Source organism: Schistocerca serialis, chromosome 1 (assembly GCF_023864345.2).
Source record: "Schistocerca serialis cubense isolate TAMUIC-IGC-003099 chromosome 1, iqSchSeri2.2, whole genome shotgun sequence".
Lineage (NCBI taxonomy): Eukaryota > Metazoa > Arthropoda > Insecta > Orthoptera > Acrididae > Schistocerca > Schistocerca serialis.
Genome location: NC_064638.1, coordinates 377,496,844 through 377,522,925, shown reverse-complemented (window position 1 = coordinate 377,522,925; position 26,082 = coordinate 377,496,844). Strand labels below are relative to the sequence as shown.

Sequence of the window (26,082 nt, the reverse complement as noted above, 5' to 3'; positions counted from 1 at the left end):
TAAATAGTGCTCACGTGATACAATACTCTGTCGTGTCATTGAGGGAGGTGCTGCAGTGATTTCGATACTGAATTCGCATTCTGCAGGATCAAATGTCCGTTTGTCATGCTGATTTAAGTTTACCACGATTTACCTTTATCTTCGACGGAAACTAACTAGACGGTTCAGTTTACATGACCACAGCAGATCTTTTGCCCATACTTGGCTGAGTCATTAGTCCGCCCGTAATTAACTATAATGAACTCTAATCTTCCTTCATTACTATGACTGGTACCCTTGAGATGTAAATTGCTGCTGAATAAACAAAAACATAAACAATAATCATCTCACTTATTTTCGGAACACTGTGTCAGCAAAAACTTACGTTTTCAGCATTATTAGCGGTGATCGAATAATGCTAAAGATCAAATGAACAAATTGCACGACGACAGAGAATAACTGAATAAATGTAGACGGACGCGGGGATTGGACACGAATAAACAGACTGACAATGATGCTTACAGAATTAAGAAAAAAGAGCTTAAAGTAAGAGCTAGAACACAGTATATTGGCTGGAATAAAGGCGTCAAGCAATACAGAAAAGACAAAGTATTAGAGTTTACGAAAGTGGCAGGGTTTCGTTAGAGATATGCTCAATGATGAAGCGCAAAATGTAAGCTGATTATGCGTGTCGTTGCAAGTATATTAAGTGCTAATGTTAGAGCAAAACGAATACTGCTCTCGTCATCCGATTCAACTCGTAGGAATACGATCTCGTTACTTTTGTTCGATCGAAATTGTTTATCCCTATCAAGGATGTCAGTTTAAATACTGGATGTACACTAAACCGAATAATAAGTAGAAAAAGAATATAGCTGTGGGGGATTTAAAACCGCGGCGGAAAGCAAAGCATCCGAAACTGCGTACGCTGTGTTGGTACCGGTCTACTTTCTGTGTGTGCAGCTGCTGTTAATTCCCGTCCTACGCACGCTAGTACAAGTTGCGAGCACGCGCTAAACGCAAACACAGCAGCGAGGAATTTGGTAGGCTATACGCGGTGTCCGAACGGCGCACCTTCGTTTCGTCGCACGTAGAGTGACGTTCCCCACGTGGGCGGCTACTGTCAGCCTTCACAGCGTCGCGTTCATTCTCTGATCTCTGCAATAGAGATCAACCCCTTTCCGTCAAGAACTATCGAGGGAGGTATGGTGTTTCGAGTGCAGAAAAAATTCCCTCCTTCAACAATACACTAGAGAACTATTTAATATATGTGGGCGACGTTGATGTACAATAGAACAAATACTATACTTGGCATCAACCAGGAACCAAATATTGTTTTCATAAAAATTACCTTGTAAGCGCAAAATAATCTCAGAAGATAAACTATAAAAACAATAAGCATCCAGATATGCATATAAACCCAGTTTAATCTATAAACTATTGATTTCCGACACAAAGGAATCACCTCTCACGAAAACGTAGAAGCAACGGGAACATTCATAATCTCGACAATACGACAGCCGTGTTATTTAATGAACCAGAATGCAGTAGTTGTAATTTGATATGTAAAATAAACAAACAGAAAGGGAAAACTCGTCAGTTCCTTAAAAATGACCTTATTGTACGGGAGGAAGAGACCACTGAAAATGAAACGAAGATTTAACTGCCAGCCGCTGTGGCCGAGCGGTTCTAGGCGCTTCAGTCTAGAACCGCATGACCGCTATGGTCGCAGGTTCGAATCCTGCCTCGGGCATGGATGTGTGTGATGTTCTTAGTTAGGTTTAAGTAGTTCTGAGTACTAGGGGACTGATGACAGATGTTAAGTCCATAGTGCTCAGAGCCATGTGAACCATTTGAAGATTTAACAGGATTAACGGAAAACACCGAAACATATCCATCTCAGGAGAATAATTATTGTCCTATAAAAGACTTTGTTGAAAATCACATAGTTACAATTGCTTTCAGAGATGTCAGCCCCGGTCTTGTTAAAGAGTGTAGCGGGAGGAATTGTCCTTTCATTTCGCTTTAGGAAACTGTTTAACTGTTATTTTAAGTGTCATGTTGAACGCGCATGACTCACAGCACAGACAGGTAACATAATGAGCAGAACCGATTAGCTGCGGAGCAATTAAATCTCGTTGGTAGCTTGAAAATGGTGTACATCGAAACCTGAAACCAGTTTTATTACGCGATTGCAAGTACATGATGAGCAACTACATAGTAGTAATGGTCAATTCACTGACATTTATAAAAATAAAGTAACACATGGTACGTTGTGAAACTGTACGAAACATTGGGTACTTTTCATTACTGAATATAAGTGAAAAAATGCTATAGAAAACAGAAATGAGGCGTTTCAGAACAGCAAATACGGAACAAAATGTAAGAACAAGGTATCATATAAATACGAAGTGTACAACATTGCGTTCAGGATTATAGAATAAGACCGGTACATCAACAAGACAAAATGGAAAACATTTGCACATACATTTGGCACATGTCAACATACATCAACATAAAGTACAAATCTGTGTCTTCTTGAGTACTATATAACATCCACCATCCACAATATTTTATGGTTTTCATTTATAATTATGAACTTGATGTTCCAAGCAGCGACGGAAAAGAATTAGTTAACATTTCAACATTTACTGCTCTTCAGAGCACTGTAGGAAATCCCGAGATAAGAAATTTGATATACTACGCATGGGGTCACAGAAGTCACGAAATGCCTTAAAACTGGGCTTTGGAAAACAGTTTTTATCAGCTGTTTAGAGTACCAATCACAGAGTTATTTCGCAATATTTTGTTTTCACATTAAAATCGGGGAAAAGAAATTGCGTATGGAAGATTAATGAAGAGCTCAAAACGTGGAACAGTCGAAATGTAAATAATAATACACGATACAGAATGCGAAAAAAAGCCAGAGACAGAATAATGGGTAGCGTAGCCTTGAGCTAGTAAGTCGATGACTCTCAGCGCAGGACAGAGAGGAAGCTTTGCACTATTTACAGAGCATAACGCAATTTTTTTAAAGCACACTTTCCGTGACAAAATTTGGTTGTATTAAGGACACAAGTCGATTATTTTCACTATTTTGTAACGCGTTAGTTATTTTAATCGGTGTTTTATTTAAATTAATGTGTTGTGACATAAAGCATCTCTGTTTTAATTATATAACACGTGTGGATCTCTAAAGAAATAACGTTTCTCCATGACTGAAGTGTTACCAGACTGCTGATACTTTTAACATCCTGAATTACTTTATTTGTCCCCTGCAAGTCTATCAAGAGTTAAATCGCTCATCTGTTGCACTCTATAGACTTAAACAGTCCGGTGCACAAGGGGTTGGGTTGGGTTGTTTTGGGGGAAGAGACCAAACAGCAAGGTCATCGGTCTCATTGGATTAGGGAAGGACGGGGAAGGAAGTCGGCCGTGCCCTTTCAAAGGAACCATCCCGCATTTGCATGGAGTGATTTAGGGAAATCACGGAAAACCAAAATCAGGACGGCCGGACGCGGGATTGAACTGTCGTCCTCCAGAATCCGAATCCAGTGTGCTAACCACTGCGCCACCTCGCTCTGTGGTGCACAAGGAATACAGAAATAATGGAAAGGCAAACACCGCTATTAAGAGGTAAAAGTCGTAACAACTTACAGGTTATGAAAGATGGATCATAAACTGAGGAGACAAAAATCATGGGACACCCCACAGTGTCGTGTCGGACCTCCCGGATTAATGTAGCAAGTCGATGTTGCATGGACTCAGAAAGTCGTTGGATGCCCCCTTCACAAATATTAGGTCATGCTGCCTCTATAACCGTCCATAATTACGACTGTGTTACCTGTGCATGATTTTGTGCGCGAACTGACCTCTCGATTATGTCCATTAATGTGTGATGGGAGTCATCTCTGGCGATCTGGGTGGACGTATGCTCTGCCGAATTGTTCACGAAGTTCTTCAAACCAATTGCAAACAATCGAGGAACGGTGACATAGCGCATTGTCACCCATTAATGGCTACAAATAGTCTCCAAGTAGCCAAACATAACCATTTCCAGTCATGATCGGTTCTGCTGGACCAGAGGCTCCAGTCCATTCCATGTAAACACAGTACACCCCATTATAGAGCCACAACCAGCTTGCAAAGCGCATTATTAACAACATGGTTCCATGGCTTCGTGGGGTCTGCATTACCTTCTAACCCTACTATCAGTTCTTACCAACTGAAACCGGGACTCTTGCGACCAGTCCATGGCAGTCCAGTCGTCTAGGGTCCAGCCGATATGCTCACGAGCCCAAGAGAGGCACTGCAGGCGATGTTGTGCTGTTACCAAAGCCACTACCGTCGGTCGTTTGCTTCCATAGCCCATTAACGCCCAATTTCGCCGCACTGTCTACCGGATACGTTCCTCGTACGTCCCACATTGATTTCTGCGATTAATTCGCGCAGTCTTGCTTGTCTACTAACCATGACAACCCTACCCAAATGCCGCTGCTCTCAGTCTTTCAAGTGGAGGCTGTCAGCGACTAAGTTGCCCGTGGTTAGAGGTAATGCCTTGAATTGGGTCTTCTCGGCACACTGTTGATTCTGTGGATCTCGGAACACTGAATTCCATAGTGATGTCCGCAACGGGATATCCCCGCGCCTAGCTCGAATTACTATTCTGAGTTCGAAGCTGTTAATCCCCGCCTTGCGACAATAATAACGCTGGAAATCTTTTCTCGTGAATCACCTGAGTACAAATGACTGCTCATCCAATGCACTGGCCTTTTATATCCATGTCCGCGACACTACCGCCGTCTGTATATTTACTGCTATTCCATGACCTTTGTCGCCTCAGTGTAAATAACCCCTTAGAAATTTGGAGGGGGATTTCTCAGACTAAAATAAGGGAAAAAAACCGTAGAAACACAGCTCGAAAATGTTTCGGTTTTGAGATGTTAATGAAACAATATATCACATTGCTCTCAACTTGGAAACTTATAACAAGGGTTCAAAATGTTCTCCTTTAGAGTATATACACTCACTTACTCATTGGATCATGGACTTCCAATCCCTTCTAAGCACCTTTGACGGTTCCGAATGCTTGTCGAGGCTTTTATCAAACGTTGGCGAAGGGCCCCTGCATTAGGAAAGTCCACTGCAGAAACCAGTCGTTTTAAATGGCCCTCGCAGACTACAATCCGAAGGAACTAGGTCGAGGAAAAGTGCAGATTGCGATGCTCCCCTACCTATCCTTGAGGTATGACTGAATACCGCATCGGCCCCACCATGCACAAACCCGTTACTACTCCTTTTTTCGGAGACATATCCTGTGGTATATCTAACCCTTGCACACGGAATCTTTGGGATGTCTGGTAGAACATGGGCACCGAACAGTGATCTGCAATTCCAGTCCAAGTAATCGTAAACCGTTGCTGAGCTCTGCCTCAACTAGTACCAAGCAGATTTCCATCCACCCACAGATATTGCGAGAGTACGTTCGTGGGGACATACTGAACACTGGTATGAGTTTCAGACTCGACAACGTCGTAAAACGTTTTTTTCATTAACGCGTTATAAACGAATAATTTGGAAAATAAGTTTATGCTGACTTTTTCTTTCTTTTGATGTAAGTAATCGGTGTCATGATATTTTGAAAGCGTTCTGAAAGCCTAGGATACTAAAATACGCGAAGAAATGACAGGAATACCTGACATTTTGGCACGTCCTAAATTGACCTGGACGAGAACAATGCCGAGACTTCGTTTCTGGAATGTTACGAGCAGTTATAAAAGCCGCAAGTACCAAGTTTTTCCTTATACGGATGGCCAGAAATAAACAACTCAGTGCTACCTAGTTCGCATTTACATTCAGATGCAGTTGGAGGCCAGAGCACATAAAATTTGAAACATACTGATTATGTTGCGAAATAAGTACATTTTCCCGCAAGTCGCCTTCAGAATCTTAAAATATCTCTGGGAAAAAAGTCAACATCAATAAGAATTCAAGAAGTCAGCAAAGGCTTGGGATAAAAACAACATAAGAAAAAAAGTAGTAATGATAAAAGAATGTTTTGGAGCGAGAACTTCAAACATACAAGGTTTCGAAGAGAGGAAGAAAAAAGTAAACACCGAGGTGGCCTTAAACAAGAGGATAGTGTTATCATTTCATAGATACAGTGCTACGTCTCTGCAGCCAAAGAGAAAATATTCTAACAGTATTTCAACTAGTTGGGCCTGGCAAGTATTCTTGGCCATGCTATACGTGTTGCTAAATAGTACCTGCTTTTAAATCTTGTTAGGTATTTTCATATTAGCACATTACGTGCGTAATGTGACACACTTTGTATGGTTGTGTGGACGTACTATAGATACGTGGACTTTATCTAACTTTAAATTATTTACATTTACGGTTTTTTTACACTGTTACACTTGTGTTTTTAAGGTTTTGTTTACCGTGACTCGACAAGTTTCGGTTAGGTGTGCAGTTCTTGTATTTACGTATGTTGGTATCATCTAGTTTTAATTTGCATTCGTGGTTTTTGTCATGTTAATCATTTTACATTACTACACCTGCTTTTATCACATGTGTCCATTGCGGATGCACATGTGACAAGCCATATTATACCAACTGCATATGCCAATATGTCTGTACTTCCAAGCTCATGAATTCTGTCTGTTTACGCACTTGTCTCATTTCATCGCTGTTTCCGTCCGACAAATACAGGGTGTTTCAAAAATGACCGGTATATTTGAAACGGCAATAAAAACTAAACGAGCAGCGATAGAAATACACCGTTTGTTGCAATATGCTTGGGACAACAGTACATTTTCAGGCAGACAAACTTTCGAAATTACAGTAGTTACAATTTTCAACAACAGATGGCGCTGCGGTCTGGGAAACTCTATAGTACGATATTTTCCACATATCCACCATGCGTAGCAATAATATGGCGTAGTCTCTGAATGAAATTACCCGAAACCTTTGACAACGTGTCTGGCGGAATGGCTTCACATGCAGATGAGATGTACTGCTTCAGCTGTTCAATTGTTTCTGGATTCTGACGGTACACCTGGTCTTTCAAGTGTCCCCACAGAAAGAAGTCACAGGGGTTCATGTCTGGCGAATAGGGAGGCCAATCCACGCCGCCTTCTGTATGTTTCGGATAGCCCAAAGCAATCACACGATCATCGAAATATTCATTCAGGAAATTAAAGACGTCGGCCGTGCGATGTGGCCGGGCACCATCTTGCATAAACCACGAGGTGTTCGCAGTGTCGTCTAAGGCAGTTTGTACCGCCACAAATTCACGAAGAATGTCCAGATAGCGTGATGCAGTAATCGTTTCGGATCTGAAAAATGGGCCAATGATTCCTTTGGAAGAAATGGCGGCCCAGACTAGTACTTTTTGAGGATACAGGGACGATGGGAGTGCAACATGGGGCTTTTCGGTTCCCCATATGCGCCAGTTCTGTTTATTGACGAAGCCGTCCAGGTAAAAATAAGCTTCGTCAGTAAACCAAATGCTGCCCACATGCATATCGCCGTCATCAATCCTGTGCACTATATCGTTAGCGAATGTCTCTCGTGCAGCAATGGTAGCGGCGCTGAGGGGTTGCCGCGTTTGAATTTTGTATGGATAGAGGTGTAAACTCTGGTGCATGAGACGATAGGTGGACGTTGACGTCATTTGGACTGCAGCTGCAACACGGCGAACGGAAACCCGAGGCCGCTGTTGGATCACCTGCTGCACTAGCTGCGCGTTGCCCTCTGTGGTTGCCGTACGCGGTCGCCCTGCCTTTCCAGCACGTTCATCCGTCACGTTCCCAGTCCGTTGAAATTTTTCAAACAGATCCTTTATTGTATCGCTTTTCGGTCCTTTGGTTACATTAAACCTCCGTTGAAAACTTCGTCTTGTTGCAACAACACTGTGTTCTAGGCGGTGGAATTCCAACAACAGAAAAATCCTCTGTTCTAAGGAATAAACCATGTTGTCTACAGCACACTTGCACGTTGTGAACAGCACACGCTTACAGCAGAAAGACGATGTACAGAATGGCGCACCCACAGACTGCGTTGTCTTCTATATCTTTCACATCACATGCAGCGCCATCTGTTGTTGAAAATTGTAACTACTGTAATTTCGAAAGTTTGTCCGCCTGAAAATGTACTGTTGTCCCAAGCATATTGCAACAAACGGTGTATTTCTATCGCTGCTCGTTTAGTTTTTATTGCCGTTTCAAATATACAGGTCATTTTTGAAACACACTGTATGTTGGCTACACGAGAAATTCGTTTTGGCTACACGAGTAATTAGTTTTATATATATTGTGGATGAACGCAGTCTGTGGGTGCGCCATTCTGTAAGTGGAATGCCTTTCTGTGCTTGCCACATGGCTCGTGTTCACATACTGTTTGGAAACGCCAAGAATAACAAACACCGAAGTACTGGGAAGAATAGGAAGATCGAGGACTTTGAAAAGTAGATTTACCAAGGAACACCAAGTACAGTGCGTCCCGAAAGGAATGGTTAATATCCAGTAATATTCTAGTAAATATGGGATCCAAAGTGCATACCTGAAGAACTGTAAGCACTACTTCATCTTCGCTATTGTGAAGCAAATCTACTGTATTGAAAACATTGTGAGAGGTTGCAGTATGGACCAAAAGAAGAAAAATAAGTTCAGTAAACACGGGTTCCTAAGGCATGCCTTAAGAGCTAAGATCAGTTGTTCACTAGAAAAGATTCGTTACACAACATCGATGCTGAAGAAGTGCTCATAGCTCTTAAGTTATGCGATTTAGATCCGTTGTTTGCCAGATATTTTTGCTTCGAATGTTCGTTCCTGTCATATCCCCGAATATTGATCGTCCTCCTGGGACACCCTATATATGTTAAAAACCTATGTATACAGTTCATCTTTTTATGTTCTTTATTCTGTTTTGTTACATTTTGTCTGAAGAGTGGAGTATTGTTCCCCTACAAGCCCACCCTCGCCCGTACGGGAAAAAGGAATGAAATACAATACAGAAAAACAAAATACATACACACTGCTGGAAACTACAACATATCACTTCTTTACGTCATAGAATGAGGTTGAACATCGTACGTAAATACTAGTTAGGTTCTCAGTTTTAACTTTCCGTTACTTTACTTTTAATGCCAGCGAATTTTATTTGGCGGCAATGTTGGGGTTCAGTATGCTTGAAAATGACAAAAATGTCAAAACTGCATTCGCAGTAAACATTTTTAACAGGCATAATCAGAATGGCTAAATTTAATATTGCATTTTGTCACAGAAGAGAACAGCACATTTCAAAACAAGCAAAACGAGGATAATGGAATGTAGTCGAATTAAGTCGGGTGATGCTGAGGGAATTAGATTAGGAAATGAGACACTTAAAGTAGTAAAGTAGTTTTGCTATTTGGGGAGCAAAATAACTGATGACGGTCGAAGTAGAGAGGATATAAAATGTAGACTGGCAATGGCAAGGAAAGCATTTCTGAGGAAGAGAAGTTTGTTAACATCGAGTATAGATTTAAGTGTCAGGAAGTCTTTTCTGAAAGTATTTGTATGGAGTGTAGACATGCATGGAAGTGGAACGTGGACGATAAATAGTTTACACAAGAAGAGAATAGAAGCTTTCGAAATGTGGTGCTACAGAAGAATGCTGAAGATTAGATGGGTAGATCACATAACTAATGAGGAGGTATTGAATAGAATTGGGGAGAAGAAGAGTTTGTGGCACAACTTGACAAGAAGACGGGACCGTTTGCTAGGACATGTTCTGAGGCATCAGGGGATCACAAATTTAGCATTGGAGGGCAGTGTGGAGGGTAAAAATCGTAGAGAGAGACCAAGAGATGAATACACTAAGCAGATTCAGAAGGATGTAGGTTGCAGTAAGTACTGGGAGATAAAGAAGCTTGCACAGGATAGAGTAGCATGGAGGGCTGCATCAAACCAGTCTCAGGACTGAAGACCACAACAACAACAACATCTTTGCCTGAAGCAGGAGTCGGGCCCACAAGCTACGCTATTTGAGGCAGCAATGATATCGGGAGTCAACAAATGCCCGCTTGGAACGAGTTGAGCAGGTGGCGACAAACGTTTCCGAAATTGTAGGCAGTTCTCGACGGGCAGTTACGGAAGGAGGAGAGGATGCGAGTGCGTGGCCGAGCCGCCTCACTTGAGACGGAGCGGCGCCGGCGGCAAGCGAGTACCTGTTGCGGTGGTCCTGCTGCGTCGCGATGCGGCGTGACGTGGCGCGGTGTGTCGTGTGATGTCGTGTCGCGGGCCTGCGGCAGTGTTCGCGGCGCGGGTTGGCGCAGGACTGCGGCCTGGCCGCGCACGCCGGCGGTTTTACTGCGCACGCCTCGCCGCGACCTCGCCGCTCTGCCGCCACACACGCCGCGCGCTCCTCTCGCCGCAAGAAGACCGCCGCGGCCGCAGCAGACCACTCTGCGAACAGTGCAACTGTACATAACGTCGTTGTTGTTGCTGCTACGTCAGGGCGCAACACAGAGTCATAGACGTCAGCAGTGCACGAACGACACCAGTATAAAAATTACAAAATTAAAAGCAATGGTGTGTCACTGAGCTATGTGGAAAGCTGTCAGACTCCTCTACCAAGGTTGTACGGGAATGGTTAAAGTGATAAATCAACTATCTCAAGAGTTTGATTTGACAAAGGGACTACGCCAGGGATGCACACTTGCCCCTACACTCTTTGAGATCTACCTAGAGGACGCATTAAAATCATGGAAAAGGAAAATGCGGAGGAATGGGTGTCCCTATAGACTCGATGGTGAGTGTTCATCGGAGGTGAGGGTATCATCTGGAATGCCCCAGAGAAGTGTGGTAGGTCCGCTGTTGTTTTCTGTCTACATAAATGACCTTTTGGATAGGGTGGATAGCAACGTGCGGCTGTTTGCTGATGATGCTGTGTAAAGCGTCAGGCAAATCCAAAACCTTCCATGAAAACCCTAACATGATAGCAAATCCGGCAGTATGTTACATAGCTCCAAATAAATCCTGACATTAAATTAACCAAAGTAATACAATCAACGAGTGAGCAAATGGAATACCACAAACTAACACAAGAACGCCTAAATGCATGTCCTACCTTCCCACCGTGAAACAGACGCAGTTCCGAGGGGAGAAACGAGAACAGAAGCCGAGAGCAGAATCGTGTAGGCTAGGAGGCCCTACGATGAGGGACGGACACCCACGTCGTCAGCCGACCGCCAAAACCACCCCTAGGCCCACGTTAAAAGATAGAGGCCTCCAGAAGAACAGTATAGATCTTACGATAACACTAAAAGGGCCACACCAGCTGCAAGTTTTAGCGTGAGACTTCTTCGCGTCTCTGTTACGTTGCAAACTTTAAAAACATTGCCCCACCACGAAAAGTATAACGTTTCTCAATGGATAGACAGAATTTTTGTAGGTGGAGCTTAAGGTTAACATTGAGACCCTGATTGGTCAGTTGAAAACACAGACAGATAGCTTTTTTTAAACCAACTTCGGTAAATTGTAGTAAGGAGAAGGTAGGAGAGAGTTGCTTCCGAGACGGCAAGGTGTGGAGCTGTGCCGCCCGCCGCCCCCTGACACTGCCTAAACAACGACAAGGTAATGAACGAACGCGATGCCGCATTTTTGAGCGCATGAGGCTTCACTCAGAACTGCAGAAGTCTCATCTGTTACATCCCCTTTTTACGTAGTACTAGTGTCGATCGTCAATTAAAGCTCATGGTGTTCACATTTGCTACTTGAAGTAAAAATCTGAAACGCGGTGATTTTTCTGTTATATAGTTATTGAGAAGCCACATCAGCCACTGTAATTTACGACAAGATAGATAAGTAATTAGAGATAATTGAGGGTCACTGTAGACCATTTTGATAGTTTTCTCTTTTATGAAACTTAACTTAAATCTAGATTATAGATGTAATATGGCATAGGTCATCCTTCGATCCATTGTAGAACTTGGAAACCCATTCAGGGAATATTCGTTCACATTTTTCTTGAACGCAGTTGGTTTTTATCATCCTGTATTAAAATATTTCGTTTTATCAATAGTGCGATTTATAAACAATGTTTTGTGAGTAGAATAAAATTTCCAATGGTAAACTTAACTGCTTTTTCGACGTTATTTTACCAGCTAACTAAAAAAAGGAAAGCCTTCAACCCCTTCCACTAAATTTAGTTAGTATTACAGGGAGTGCAGTGGAGGTGACGCTGAAATCATTAAGTATTTGATTATATCATCGCTAGTCTCACTGAACTCTTCTGAACTCTACATGTCATGTGTGGTCTGGCGTCTCCTTACCAGCGCCAGATCCCAGGTAGTCAATTCCCTAAAAAACACGCTCAGAGCGTCGTTGCGCGAAAGTGGTAGGAAGACACGACTTAGAACAGACAGACACCACGCAGAATGTTAGAGCTGTGGTGTACGTGAAGGTGTCGTCGTTGATCGACTGTAGGAGGATACAAGATGACTTGGGCAGGATTTGTGATTGGTGTAAAGAATGGCAGCTAACTCTAAATGTAGATAAATGTAAATTTATGCAGATGAACAGGAAAAAGAATCCTGTAATGTTTGAATACTCCATTAGTAATGTAGCGCTTGACACAGTCACGTCGATTAAATATTTGGGCGTAACATTGCAGAGCGATATGAAGTGGGACAAGCATGTAATGGCAGTTGTGGGGAAGGCGGATAGTCGTCTTCGGTTCATTGGTAGAATTTTGGGAAGATGTGGTTCAGCTGTAAATGAGACCGCTTATAAAACACTAATACGACCTATTCTTGAGTACTGCTCGAGCGTTTGGGATCCGTATCAGGTCGGATTGAGGGAGGACATAGAAGCAATTCTGAGGCGGGTTGCTAGATTTGTTCCCGGTAGGTTTGATCATCACGCGAGTGTTACGGAAATGCTTCAGGAACTCGGGTGGGAAAGGAGGCGTTCTTTTCGTGAATCGCTACTGAGGAAATTTAGAGAACCAGCATTTGAGGCTGACTGCAGTACGATTTTACTGCCGCCAACTTACATTTCGCGGAAAGACCACAAAGATAAGATAAGAGTGATTAGGGCTCGTACAGAGGCATATGGGCAGTCATTTTTCCCTCGTTCTGTTTGGGAGTGGAACAGGGACAGAAGATGCTAGTTGTGGTACGAGGTACCCTCCGCCACGCACCGTATGGTGGATTGCGGAGTATGTATGTAGATGTAGATGTAGACGAGATCTTGTTCACTCTATTTTTTGCTGACGTCCAAGTGTTAGTAGCTGGAGATGAGGAAGATGCAAATTACATGCTCCGCAAATTAAAAGAAGAATATGAAAAATGGGGTCTTGTCATAAACGTATCTAAATTGAATATCTGAAAGCTCGGTTCTAATACTGTTAAAGGGTGTGCCGGCCGATGTGGCCAAACAGGTTCTAGGTGCTTCAGTCTGGAACCGCGCGACCGCTACGGTCGCAGGTTCGAACCCTGTCTCGGGCATGGATATGTGTGCTGTTCTTAGGTTAGTTAGGTTTAAGTAGTTCTCAGTTCTAGGGGACTGATGTCCTCAGGAGTTAAGTTCCATAGTGCTGAGAGCCATTTGTTAAAGGGTGTCAAAATTTTAAGTACTTGGGAGTGACACTGTCGTCCAATGGTAGAATTATGAATGATGTAAACAATAAAATAGGCCAGTGCAAGCGAGCCATAAAACAACTAAATGGTATTCTCTGGAACAAAAACATAACACGCAGAACAAAACATACCATCTACCACACAATTATTGAAAGTATCACAAGAGATGGTGCAGAGTTGTGGAAACTAACTCAGAGGCAGAAAGATCGCCTGCTAGCTGTCGTGATGAATTTCTGGAGAGGGAGTTGTGGATACTCCAGACTTGACCATATTAGAAATGATAGGATCAGAGAGGTTATGAATGTCAAAAGCACAATCCTTGACTACATAGAAAGGAAGCACCTACTCTGGTATGGCCACTTAAAGCGTATGCCAGACACAAGATGGCCAAAACGGGTATGGCAATGGACTCCACATCAAAGAAGAAAGCGCGGTAGACCTGCAAGACGCTGGAAAGACGACGACAACGAAGCAGTTGTGGCGAGAGGTCTTAATGAAGGAGACTGGAACGACCGTGAACGACGGAGATTGGGATGCGAGAGGCGGCGGCAGCCGTAGAAACCTCTCTCATATATATAAAAGCAATAAAATCAGCAACAGAATCGAGGTACTTGAAGGACGCGTTGCTACAAAAATAATGGTGCAATACCAACTACAAATGCATGGAAAAAGAGAAGTAATGAGAAGATCGTCCTCTGTCGGCTCCTTCCCCCCCCCCCCTCCCTCCCACTTCGTTTTTCCTCTCCTGCCCCCCTTTTCTTTCCCATCATCTGTCCAGGTTCCCCCCGTCCGCCCGCGGCTGTGGTGTTTCGTATTTGTGCCAACTTTTTAGTGCAGTGTTCAAGCGAGTGTTCAGTGTTGAGTGTCTATCCAAAGTGTTGCGAACAGAAATCATGCTGTCGCTGGGTGTGATTTTTATATCTCTTGCGGACAGAAACCAGACTGTCGCCGTGTTCATTAATTGTCTGTCTATTATTTTACTTGTCTGCTTCCTGTGTATTTTATTAGCATCACCTTCCCTTTATTTTATGTTTTAAGTTCCACAATTTTCCGCCATTTTACCATTTAAGTCACCGATTTTATCGGCTGCTTTTATTATTTATTACCTTCATTTTTTAAAACAAATTCTGTAGGCTGAAGAGCGGCGTACTAAGCTGCTGCCAGCCCGCCCCCCTTCGGGGGGAATCTAAACTCAATAAAACGAAAAAAAGGCTAAAAGAAGAGGCTAAATGAATGAGAACAAGCTAACGAAACAAGTAGTCCTGTATTTCTGTAATAAATCAACATGAGCATGGATTACACAAATAAGGAAAGAACTAGAAAAAAAACAAAATCATGAACGGTATAAAATGCCGAATTTAGAAGGCTTTCAATGCAGAAGAAATAAGAAACGGAGAACAACATAAACAAAAGATAGGAAAAGACAGCAAGGGGAGACGATGAAGGCGTACTGGAAAATAGGAGACGATAACAAGGAAAGAAGAGGAGCTTACGTAGTTACGTGACCCTAGCTGGTCAATACGAAGATAAAAAAAAATCAGTGATAAGAGGAATTGTAAGGAAAATACATTATCTGATCAAAAGTACCCGGTCGATCCTATGAAATACAGAGTTGATCACTAGATGATGGCTCTGAGCACTATGGGACTCAACTGCTGTGGTTATCAGTCCCCTAGAACTTAGAACTACTTAAACCTAACTAACCTAAGGACATCACACACATCCATGCCCGATTCAGGATTCGAACCTGCGACCGTAGCAGTCGCACGGTTCCGGACTGCGCGCCTAGAACCGCGAGACCACCGCGGCCGGCTGATCACTAGATGAAACGAGAGTATAAAAGGAGCCGGGGACTACTGTGTTGTAGTAGAGAAGCGGTAACAGCAGCGTGGATCGGGTCAAGAGAGCAAGAGACTTCAAACGTGGACTAGTCGGTGGATGTCACTTGAGTAAGAAATCCAGCAGGGACATTTCAACCCTTTTGTCAGCTGCCGGAGTCAGCTGTTGGTGATGTGACTGTCAAGTCGTAACGCGAAGGAAGAACCACAGCTAAACTACAAGGGTGAGTCAAATAAAAACCTTAAATATTTTTTGAATATTACTTATTGTGCAGAAGTGGTACAAAGCTGTATCACTTTTCAATATAATCTCCCCCACGCTCAATGCAAGTCCTCCAGCGCTTACAAAGTGCATAAATTCCATTAGAAAAAAATTCGTTTGGTAGGCTGCGCAACCACTCATGCACCAAGTGGCGTACCTCTTCATCAGAACGGAACTTCTTTCCTCCCATTGCGTCTTTGAGTGGTCCAAACATATGGAAATCACTTGGCGCAAGGTCTGGTGAGATTTGATTGCAGGCCGCAGATGATTTTTTAGGAGATCTGTGTGTGATGCACTGGTGACAGTGGTCCCTCTAGGAGTGTAATGATCCAGAATGACACGTTTTTCGTCCCAAAAGAGAGTCAGCATAACCTTCCCTGCTGGTGGTTATGTTCGAAACTTCTTTGGTTTTGATGATAAGGAATGGCGCCATTCCTTGCTCGCTCTCTTCATTTCCGGTTAGTGGAAGTGAACCCAGATTTCGTCCCCAGTAACGATTCTTACAAGGAAGCCATCACCTTCTCTTTCAAAGCGCCGTAGAAGTTCTACAAGCATCAACACGCCGTTCTCTCATTTCAGGAGTCAGCAGCCGTGGCACCCAATCTGCAGCCACTTTGTGAAACTGGAGAACATCATGCACAATGTGGTGTGCTGACCCATGACTAGTCTGTAAACATGCTGCAATGTCATTCAGTGTCACTCGGCGGTTTTCCTTCACTATGGCTTCAACTGCTGCAATGTTCTGTGGAGTCACAACTCCTTGTGCCTGACCTGGACGAGGAGCATCTTCCACTGAAGTCACACCATTTGAGAACTTCCTACGCCATTCGTAGACTTGCTGCTGTGTCAGACATGCATCACCGCACTGAGCCTTCATTCGTCGATGTACTTCAATAGGTTTCACACCTTCATTACACAAAAACCGAATAACAGAACGCTGTTCATCTCTGGTGCAAGTCACAAGTGGGGCGGCCATCTTTATACTGATACTGCGACAGTATATGTGCATCTGCACTATGCTGCCACCTAAAGGCAATTCTGCACGCTGTTTGTAGCACGCTCACCAACTTGAAGGATAACGGCGCGAAATTTCGATTTGTTATTGCACATTTAAGATTTTCATTTGACTCACCCTCGTAAAACCAGTCAAACCTCATGTACTGATGGAGAGGGACCGTAGAGCATTGCAGACGGTGGTTGTAAAAAATCGAGTGAAATTGCGGAAGGTAAGGCTCGTGAATTGCCAAGTACTACCATTAGTCTGGGTAGCACAGTGACTGTGCGCAGGGAGTCAAGAAGAATAGGGTAAAATGGTCGAACAGCTCCTCATAAGCCATATATATCTGTAGTCAATGCTAAACGATGCTTGAAGTGCTACAAAGAGTGAGGTCACTGGACAGTCGGTGACTGGGAAAGTGTGATTTGGACCTATGAAGCACGCTACAGCCAGTGATCATCATGTTATATCCTAGCCAGTAATGCTACCCGAGCCCGCTGCCAAAAGGTTGGCAGCATCAAAGTCCGGACGCCGTCCGCATAAGCAGCGCCAGCGATACAGGAAATCGCCGCAAGTCTGCGCGCGCCACCGCTGGCTTCTGGCTTCTTAAGCGCTGGAGTCGCGAGCGCTAGGACAGTTCTGTATTCGCCGCTCAGTTGTATACTCGCCACCGAATTGTGTACTTGCTAGTCAGTTGTGTGTTCATCGCAGCAGAGTTGTTGTTTGTCGTCAGCCGACGCTGACCTAGCCGCTTCGACTCGAATTAGACAGATTTCTGTAGACACGGAGTTCACTGTTGTGTTGCTGTATCTTCGTAATAAATATAAGTACCGACTTTTATTTAATCAGAGTGTTTGGGTTTTCATCTTTCTGTTCACTGTTCCAGCGGACCGGTCGGCCCGCTATTAAAAGTGTGGCGGTGACTTCGTAAGCCGTTTCTACAGCGAATTGTTTGTCGCTACGAACACCGCCACAAAACATCACATGGCTGCGTTTGTGTTTGGCGAATGCCTGGAGAACGTTACTTCCCATCATGTGTAATGCCATGTTATGGTAGGGGGCTGTTTCTCGTTGTTAGGGTGTGATCTCCTTATATCAAGCAAATGCGGAAGGATATGAACGCATTTTGAAGCACCGGTTACTGAGGACAGTGGAGGAACAATTAGGAAACGATGTTAGTTTGTATCCGTAGGACAGGGCACTTCGACATAAAGCAGGATCTGTGGGGCATTGGTTTTTGGACAATAAGGTTCCTGAAATGAACTGCCCTACACTGAGTCTGAATCGGAACGCTATGGAACACCTCTGGGATGAGTTGGAACGTCGAATTCGCTTCAGACTGCAGCGTTCGGCATCACCATCTTCTCAGGTTTCGCTTCTTGAGGCAGAATGGCCTTTAACTCCTCCATAAACATTCAGACACCTTACTGAAAGTGTGCCCAGCAGATATCAAGCCGTTAAGGTGGAGGGTAGACACACCCCATATTAATGTCCACTAATAGCTGTGTGGGTACTTTTGGTCAGATACTGATTAGCTCCTCTAAAAATTAGAGAATTTTAAAAATTAAAAAGTAACAGTGAAACTTATTACAACATAGAAAACGTATCGCAATCAATGAGAAAGAAGAGACTGCTATTCTTTGCACATACACTGATGGCCGATCAAACCAGTAATTAGAACCTCACTCTTGTTTCGAAAATTTCACCGAGCAGGAAGATGATAGCTGTCTCGGGACGAATGTGTACCACTCATGTTTCAACTCCTTCCCACTTACATCGGACAGGCTTCCAGGATTATTATTTCCATCACTATCAGAGGAAAGAAGGATATGTGATCCACTTGTTATGCTGCAGCTCTTTCGAAGAACAGCAAAACCGTTTCCCAGGAAACCTTGCGAAACTGAAGGCACCCCTTCCATCAAGTGCTCCTGCCTTATTGAGTCATAAACATCCCGAAATAAAACAAAACTCTATTTTATTTCATACGAGGTAGTAACGTGTACATTTCATTTTGTGTACTATCTATTGTCGCAGAAACAGTGCAATATCCAACTGAACGTCTCCCAATCTCTGGTGAGTTCTCTTTAACACTGATTTAATTTTTACATTTAACTGATTTGTCTGGATTCCTAAGAAATAAGTTTGTACCTGTGTGTGCATTGTTAAATAATTTTAAATAATTGTTCAAACTATTTTTATAGTGATTTCGTTGTGTGCGTCAAATCGTATTTGTATCAAGGTGTTCACAGTATCCATACATATTATAAAATTTATGTAGGTAGGAATGTGTGTGGGTGTGTGCTCTCTACATCTCCTCCTAAACCACTGGAATGATTTCAATCAGACTTAGCACATATACCCCTTACAGTCAGGAAACTCTCTGTGTGGTTAAGAACAACATACCTATCACATTGCAGGAGCTACGACATCGTAAGCAATGAGATGCGTGAAATACTGCCGCATCATGGATGACGTTTAAATTTATTACTTCTATGCTACTATTTCTGTTCGCTATTAATTTCGCAGACAGTACCCACATATTACGGTACATTGATAATTTTTATTTTAGGAACGTCTGACAGCAAATGAATGAAACACAATTTTCGTACCATACGCGTTTCGCCTATATTTTCTGAAGGCATCTTCAGTAGCCTGGAATATGTACATATATTTGCTATTTAGTTTACATTTTGGTCACTGTACCTATAGGTTAAAAGCAGTTCTGGTGGTTGGTTTTTGCTATTATGAAGTAATATTTTGAATTGTACTTAGAGGTAGCGTGGACAATTTTCTACGTATTACGCGTTGACTGTGGGTATTGTACAACAGACGCAGTCCCTTTGACTGTACAGAGATGTTACTCAACCCGACCAAAGATGTAAACAACCATGCATGGGCAGCGCCTATTAGATGGAGGGAGTCCGACAGCCGATCAGTTGCAGTCATTCCACTAGGCAGGAGGTACACGGCTCGTGTTGTTTGTACTTCAGTACCGCGGTTCGGTCGCGTCCTCATTGTTACTTAGCGACAGGAAGGGCTCTCAACAAGGGAAGTGTCCAGGCGTCTAGGAGTGAACGAAAGCGATGTTATTCGGACACAGAGAGGCAGGAACTGTCGATGACATGCCTCGTTCAGGCCGCCCAAGGACTAGTACTGCAGAGGATGAGCACTACCTACGGATTATAGCTCGGCGGAACCCTGATACCAACGCCACCATGTTGAATAATGCTTTTCGTGCAGCCAAATACGTCGTGTTACGACTCAAACTGGGGGCAATAAGCTGCATGATGCCAAACTTCACTCCCAAAGTCCATGGCGAGGTCCATCTTTGCAACCACTATGCAGCGCGGTGCACATGGGCCCAACAACATGCCAAATTGACAGCTCAGGGTTGGCATCACTTTCTCTTCATCGATGAGTGTCGCATATGCAGTCATCCAGACAATCGTCGCAGACGTGTTTGGAGGTAACCTGGCCAGGCTGAATCCCTTAGAGACACTATCCAGCGAGTGCAGCACGGTGGAGGTTCCCTGCTGTTTTGGGGTGATATTGCGTGGGGCCGACGTACGTCGGTGGTGGTCATGGAAGGCGCCGTAGTGGCTGTACGATACGTGAATGTGATCCTCCGACCGATAGTGCAACCATATCGGCAGCTTGTTGGCGAGCCATTCGTCTTCATGGACAATAATTCGTGCCCCCGTCGTGCACATCTTGTGAATGGCGTCCTTCAGGATAACGACATCACTCGACTAGAGTGGCCAGCATGTTCTCCGGACATGAAACCTATTGATCATGCCTGGGATGGATTGAAAAGAGCTGTTTATGGACGACGTGACCCACCAACTACTCTGAGGGATCTACGCCGAATCGCCGTTGGGGAGTGGGACAATCTGGACCAACAGTGCCTTGATGAACCTGTGGATACAATGTCACGACGAATACAGGCATGCATCTATGCAAGAGGACGTGCTACTGGGTATTAGAGGTACCGGTGTGTACAGCACCTCTGAAGGTATCGTTGTACGGTGGTACAACATGCAATATGTGGTTTTCATGAGCAATAAAAAGGGCGGAAATGATATTTATGTTGATCTCTATTCCAATTTTCTGTTCAGATTCCGGAACTCTCGGATTCGAGGTGATGCAAAACTTTTTTTTTTTATGTGTGTACGTTCCTGTCGGGCTGTGTCAAGGGGCATTGTCTGTTGCTTGACACAGGCTGACAGGAATATACTTTCTCTACTTTCTGGGCAGAAGAACGTTAAATCCGTTAACTGTCCATACGTTTCGGACAGTGGACACCAGCAGCAACAGTACTGAAAACTACTTGGAGGAAAGGTTTACCTGCTGAATGCCTGTGTAATGATGGATATCAATGCTTAAGGTGAGGCATGAAAGCTAATATGTGTCAGCCCGATGCAAACAAACCAGTCCCTTGTGCGATTGTATTCTGCGGTTCAGTTACTTCAGTGCGTCCGCTCATACGGAGTTTTGATGTCCTGAGACAATGCTTAGTTGCAGATAAAAAGTGTGGTAAATGATTTCTTATGCACAGAAATGAGAGAACTAATGGCTGATGATGTACCCTTGCTGAAGAGGGTACATTAATTGTGGTCTCTCAGCGAGCACTTTAATCACTACTGGTGAAATATGTTTGGTGTAGTGACTGAACAGTTCCGTAGGCTTGTTTCACTTCTTGGATTTTAAAGTTTTCATCGTTATTTACATCCCCAAAAATTTGATAAAGCACAGTGTCTCAGCCAAATTTGTTCTTCCGTGTTTCTAATCCCACATTCAACGCGAAGGAGCATGTGGTCGTAAGTAACAGAAGAGAAATGTCAGTGCTATTGAAAATATCTCTTTCCTGGATGCGAGCACGGCTGTCCTCAGTGATTAAGGTATTCACTCTCAATGAGCACCAGGTTCGTTTGCGAAACACAGTCTCATGTGATTTTTAGTTCGTCACAACATATTCATTACATTTCATTTTTCGCGTTTCTGAACGGTTTTCTCTGGTATAATTTTGATGACCTCATTGATTTCATCTTCGGTATCATCATTCATTTCATTTCAGTGAATTTAAATATCTGATATACATCCTAAAATAGGATAAGTTACGATCCTAGCTCAGACTCATTCCTCCAAAAGTAAAATCCCCACATGCTCCATGGGACAAGATCTAGGTGTGCTGCCCGGAACTGATAAGAGGACGTATTACTGACAATGAAAATTTGAATGTGGCCGGAAGTGCTGAAAGTATTGCAACACTATTATTTCGAAAACACAGCCTGGAAGTGTGAGACGTTATCTTGAGGCGAGAACCGTATTTCGTGGTCGTTTGATATGTTTTACGACGAAGGAAGCTTAAGCGCCGTCGGCGACTTCAAGACAAGCCAGCCGCTTATAGTGTGTGTTGAAAGATGGCAGCGCAAGGCAGCACAAAGCGACACCTATCAAGTAGGTTTCCAGTACACTAATCTTCGAGTATTACCGTCTTGACTTAGTGTTTCGATCGCTGATGATCAAATGATCGCGATTAATATCGCCAGAAAATAAGAGCCCGAATTCCTCGTTTGTTTTGTTAGTCGTGATTTTCGGTGGCTTTTAGTCTGGGCTGGGAAGCTGTTTTGCGCACATAAAGTGTAATTCTAGCCTGCCAGATATACATTTTATTCTGAAAAGTACCTTTGGTCGGTCAGTTCTTCTCGCAAGGGACGTAATTGCATGCCACTTCTGTTCCTCTCTCCGATTTGGCGCCAGATAGAAGTGTATTTGGATGGTTTAATTTTTTGTGATATATTGCTTTATGAACTTGTCAGGCTTCCCATTAAAGTGAGGTTAATTTTAAACGGTAGTTTGGCTGTTATTTACAGGCCGCACCAAATTCTTTTTCAATTAAGGCACTCGAGCTCCTTGATTGATTGGGTGATGGAAAGAGAGTGTCGTGCAGCAGGAAGCTATGCAGTACGAACAGAGCTGATTATTCCACACTATCTCGCCTCCATCAAAAGTACAGAAGCGTGGTTTCACTCTACGCGTACTAGCTTACAAACGAAGATCGAAAGACAATAGCAGCGGAGGGGAATGGGAGACCGAAATTTGTACCGGGGCGGGTTGAATAGTTCTAGATTGTGGTCAGTTTTACCTTTTTGAAGTGGCTTATCCTTACATCTCTGAAAGAATCAAGACGTATTCCGAAAATAACGATCGGGTGAAAGCAGGCTCGGTCTATTTATCCGTGAGACTGGCGCCCAGGTAGATGCCGTACTCCTTAACTTCGAGAAGGCCTTCGGTACAGTTCCACAGTGACACCTAATGAATGACACACGAGCACACTGGGTATCAGGGCAGCCGAAAGAATCTTTAGGAAGTGTAGGCCACCCACAAAGGAAATAGCTTACCTAGTTCTCGTTCGACACACACCTCGACATTGCTCGTCTGTCAGCGATCAGTTTGAGACAGGATCGGTCGAGGATATAGAGAACGTCACAAGAAGAGCAGGGGGTGCGGTACATGTTTATTTAGCAAACCCGAAAGTGTCACGGAATTTCTCAGCCAACTCCAATGACAAAACGCTGCCAGACAGGCATTCTGCGTGATAGTGTGGTGTACTGTTAAAATTCCGCGAGCCTACTCTCCTAGATGAGTCAACCAATACGTAGCTTCCTCCTATGTGTACCTCGCGAAAAGACCATGACGATAAAATTACAGAATTACAGAGATTCGCACCCGCAAGGAGGCTTACCCGTAATTGTAATTCCCGCGGACCATGTGCGACTGAGTCAGGAAAAAAAAAGGGACGTGAGAGTGGTACACAAACTAAAATCCGCCACACACCTTAAGGTGGCTTGCGGAGTGCTGATGTAGATGTACTGCTCCAGAGTTTGGAGTGCTTATCAAATAGCTACGACAGCAGATACGGAATGAATTCAGAGATGTGCTGCTGGGATCGTAACAGATTAGCATAGCCTATACGAAATTGTAACATAATGCTCGGGGAACTTCAACAGGAATATCTGAAGAAGGGCGAGCTGTTGCCACGAAACTCTACGACCGTTCAAGTGGTTTTAACAGGCCTCTATCGGAGTGGGCAGTGCACGAGCTAATTTATTAGCCTGGCTTGTTACTATCAGAGAGGTCAATTGTGCACCGCCGCTTTAAAGTCCATACAGTTAATGCAGAAATTATCCTCAAACTATTTTTTGCGAGTAGGCAAGCTAGCAAATGATAAATAAATATGTAAAATGATTGGATAAATACCATGGGATTAATTATGTTGGTGAAACCCTATGGTTATATTTTAAAGCAAATAAATGTTTATTAAATCGCGTTCACACATATATAAGGAGCGATCTCTTAAGTGCGTTGCTGCATCGTATATGCAACCCAGCACGATTCCTATATGGGAATATAAGCAACGAAAAGGAAAAAAAATTAAACAGTAATAAATGTATGTAATGTGAGCAGAGGATCAAACACAGAAGCAGGCGTAAACGAAGTTCACCTCATTGCATGTTAATTCACGAAAATCAACATCAAACATACATTCAAAGTAATATTGTGCAGTTTCCCATTATCAAGTGCAGCAAAAAATTAAGTTGGTTATCCTGAATACATACATCAAATAAAAAAATTGCCCCAAATCCCAGCCGGCCGAGGTGGCCGAGCGGTTCTAGGCGCTTCAGTCCGGAACATCGCTACTGCTACGGTCGCAGGTTCGAATCCTACCGCGGGCATGGATGTGTGTGATGTCCTTAGTTAGGTTTAAGTAGTTCTCAGTTCTAGGGGACTGATGACTTCAGATGTTAAGTCTCATAGTGCTCAGAGCCATTTGAACCATTTGAACCCAAATCCCAAACACAAAATTAAAGTTAAAACATAGTCACACAAAATAAGTCACTGAAAACACAGTCATATGATATAAGTGTGGTGAATAGTTAAAGTATTTAACTCGCACCCACAAACCTATTCCAAGTTCAGCCAAAAGTTGAAGTGTTTAACTAGTGTTCAAAAAATGATTCCAAGATCAACGAAAAGTTACAGTCTGTAACCCACATAACTGCTCAGTCAGCAGCGAAGCCACACGACAGATTCGCCAGCAAAGAGCGACTAGCGCACCAAGCCACCGGCAATGGACCGGCAAGAGATCACTTGCGCCCTGGCGATCGCCTTCAGATACTTCCTGTGACGTCACACGCTACTGGATCTAAGTTAAACGCTTGAATAGGGAAATGAAAGCTCCGCCATTATGGCCTCAGATGGGTCGGTCGGGACCGACGGACCGCCGTGTAATCCTCAGTCAGTGGCATCATTTGGATGGGGTACGCAAGGGCTCTACTGTCGTCGCCTTCGTAGACCTTGGAAAGCTATTTCTCATTCAAGTAACGCTTCAGTTGGCATCACGAGGCTGAGTGGTCCTGTCCTGTCCTCTCACCAAGGAAATACCGGGAGTCAAACATAGGTCCTCTGTACGGTAGTTAGCCTTGCTGATTATTCAGCTACTGACAGATTCATGCTTAATTAGAGACCACTATTTAAATTTAAAGCTAATTGTACATACATGTAAGATATTAGGAAAAAGATAAAATCTGAAATGGTTTGGAGCGTGGATCTGAGAGTCATAAGGTTGTGAGATGGCTATTTTTTGACGGTGTTATTGGATGTGTTAATATTTATAAAGGAAAATTATATATTTGAAGAATTGTGGTCCGACAAACACTTGTTAGGCAACAGAGCCTGTGTCTGCGATAGCAGCATTGTGGAGTCGTAGAATCTATGACAGTCAGTAGTGAAAAGCTGCGATGTGCAGCAGATGGGGATTCGTTGAGTGTACTGTATAATGCATGGACGCACTTTTGGAACTGTGAGCTGCAGATTTATTACGAGGAGGAATTATGACTCAGAACAATGGCTAAATAGCATACGGACATAAAAAAGGTTTTTATAAACAAAGAACAAGGTCTTATTTGATGAGGTGCCCAAAGAATCAGAATAGATGTCGATATAGAATTGGATCTCCTCCTCCCGCAGGGTTTAAGAATGATGTATTTAGGTTTCGGTCCGTTAATAATATAGCAATAGCTCCTGCTAAAACTGGAAGTGAAAGAAGAAGAAGGGCTGTAATAGCGAGGCAAACGGTGTACAGAAGGTTTCGGCAGAGTGGCCTTTACTGTCGGAGACCTGCTGTATGTGTACCTCGGATGCATCTTCACAGAAGGGAACGTCTGGAGTGGAGACATCAACGTGCCTCCTGGACGGCGGAACAGTGAGACAATGTTCTTTTCACAGATAGTCTCCATTTGGTCTGGACAGTAATTCTCGAAGGATTCGCATCTGGAGAGAACGTGGAACACGATTTCGAGACCCAACCATTGTGGAAAGA

At 43.5% G+C, this 26,082-nt stretch overlaps 1 protein-coding gene across 1 annotated transcript in view; it reads right to left on the bottom strand.

The window, feature by feature from the left end:
* LOC126470926 (hexokinase-1-like) overlaps nucleotides 1-10,332 on the bottom strand; it is a 276,017-nt gene extending 265,685 nt beyond the window's left edge. Inside the window, exon 1 of the mRNA XM_050098957.1 lies at nucleotides 10,190-10,332. The gene's annotated coding sequence lies outside the window, so the exon portion shown is untranslated. The remainder of the gene's footprint in view (nucleotides 1-10,189) is intronic.
* Nucleotides 10,333-26,082: the final 15,750 nt, after the last annotated feature.